Source organism: Merops nubicus, unplaced genomic scaffold (assembly GCF_000691845.1).
Source record: "Merops nubicus isolate BGI_N331 unplaced genomic scaffold, ASM69184v1 scaffold52251, whole genome shotgun sequence".
NCBI classification, from domain to species: Eukaryota; Metazoa; Chordata; class Aves; order Coraciiformes; family Meropidae; genus Merops; species Merops nubicus.
The window spans coordinates 1-2,484 of record NW_008589953.1 but is presented as its reverse complement, the minus strand read 5'-3'; positions in this window follow the sequence as shown (position 1 = coordinate 2,484).

The window sequence follows — 2,484 nt, the reverse complement described above, 5'->3', positions numbered from 1 at the left end:
TGCTGAACCACAAAGAGCAAAATACAGCCCTGCAGTCTTACTTGACTGCTGGATTTAGAGCCACAATACATCACATCTTCACCCTCTATTCCAGGCCAGCTGCCAGCTGCACAATAAACTCCATTCAAACCTACACAATAGTTGTAATTTTGTATCCCACCCTGGGGGTCTTGTACCCTTGGTGTGCTCAAGGAGCTGTGAGCAGAAACGACCATGGAGCTGATGTTCTCTCATTTGCCCAGAAGAAAGAAGCAGCAGGTCACTCTGTTGGCCCTGGGCTGGCCAGCATCCACTGCTGGCAGCAGGGTGGGTGCAAACTGCAGGTGGGCACTGGAGCAAAACCCCAGTGCCAGGAATTGCCTGTTCAGCACGCTGCAGCATCATTTCAGAGCAGGCTGTCAGGGCCTGTGCTGGACTCGCTCCAGTCTGCCCACAACTTGCTTGTACTGGACAACCCAGAACTGGACTCAACTCTCCTCCATATGCAGCCTCACCAATACTGTGGGACAAGGAAGGATGACTTCCCTTGACTCGCTGGCAACGCTTCTTTAAATACAGACCAGAATACTGTTGGCCAGTTTTGTAGCAAGGCAGCATTGCTGGCTCAAACTCAGCTTGTTGTCCAGCACAACCCCAAGGGACTTCTCAGCAAACCTGCTTGCCAGCTGTGCAGTTCACAGTGCATACTGGTGCATGGAGCTACTCTTCCCAGATGCAGGACTGTGCTGTTGCCCTTGCTGACTTTCATCATGTTCCTCCTTGCTCGGTTCTTCATTTCTCTTGTCAAGGTTCCCCTGCAGGACAACTCAACTGCCTGCTGCACCCACCACACCTCACCACATCTTCTGTGTGCTCTGCAAATTCACTTGAGAGTGCACTCTATCCTTTCAGGAAGGTCACTAAGGGAGAGGTTTAACAGCTTTCGATTTGTTTTATAAACATCTTCTGATTTCCTCTCCAGAAAACCAGGCTGACTACTCTTGAGCACCTTCTAATTCTTATGACTTTGGGAATGCTCTCCAGGAGGATTTTCTACACCATCTTCCAAAGGACTGCCTGAGCAGCCTGTAGCTCTTGCATCTTCCTCTGCCTGTTTTGAAAACAGGACTGAGAACCAACCATCTGTGACCTTTCCCAGTTGCCACCACCTTTTGAAGATCATTGAGGGTGGCCTTGCAATTCAGTCAGCCGCCTTCTCCCTCAGTGTGCCTGGGTGCAACACGTCTGCCTGATGGAGCTGTGTACATCCAGCGTGCTGAAGTACTCCCTAACCTGGTCATCCCCATTCCGCTCCTGCGTAATCTGGTATTGGGCAGATGACCACCACAACAGTACCCATTTTTTCTCTGCCAGCTTTCACTCTCCCTAGGTCTATGTGAAACTGTTCAGATTCTCACCAGGCTACCGTGCTCATGGAAATCAAAAGCCTGCTACGAACAGCAGCTGTGCAACTAGCGGTTCATCTGCAGTATCGGTGAGTCCTCCTTGGGCACAATGGAGAAAACCAACGCTTTGGTGCTCCTGAAAACTGCTAGTCATGCTTGGTACTTCTCAGGTCACTCCTGGCAGTATCTTTGGTGCATACTTGAAGAAGTAGCACAGTATAGTAGAGAGCCAGATGAACCTTGGTGGCCTCTGCGCAGGATCCTTAATGAGAGATGCAGGCAAGCAGCACACTTCCCTAGATGATAACTCTGATCTGCTGATCTGGGGCTTCTGACTCCTGTAGTGGACAATAGTCTCCTCTACAGCTTATTACTTGTCACTTGGTTCTAGTGGTCCTGTGTGGCTCATGGGCACCCAAGATATCCCTTTTTGTTGAGGTATCTTGGACAAGGCTGGGACCAAGGCTATATTTCTACACTTAAAAGCCTGCTCCTCTGAGCTGTTGACAACTGCTGCTTCTGTCAGCAAAGAAAGCTCTCCTGAATAAGCTCCTTGTGCAGAAGTAGAGGAGAAAATTTTCTGAATTTCATTTTTCAGTGTCACAACACGGCTCATAACACTATGTCCCACTGTTCTCAAATCCATCTTTGCAACAAAATGATACAAAATAATCTGTTTAAATGAGTTTTTAAAACAAGTATATGCGTAAGGCAAGATAGTTTCCTTTTGTGATTTTCTCTCATGTTTTTTCTTCAGCAGAAATTTGCACATCCAATAACCTCCTGTCCAACCACAAATACCCCTGATGATCCATAGGGGTAAGGGTTTAACAGCACAAGGAGTTACCCATGTTTTACATCTTTCCCAGCACTCAGTCATCAGATATGGAAAGTATGGGTAAGGGGCATTAGAGGTGGCTGGAGTCAGTATAGTTTTTATTTCCTTTAATAGGAAAGAGCGTGGACCTTCACCTGGTTTAAATGTTGCCTGTTACATTCTTCGGTCTGGGTTACATGGGATGACTGTGCTTCTGGCTACAGAGCTCTTCTGCTTTGTGTTTAGTTTGACAGACTATGTGTCATGGTTACAGGGGCTGGG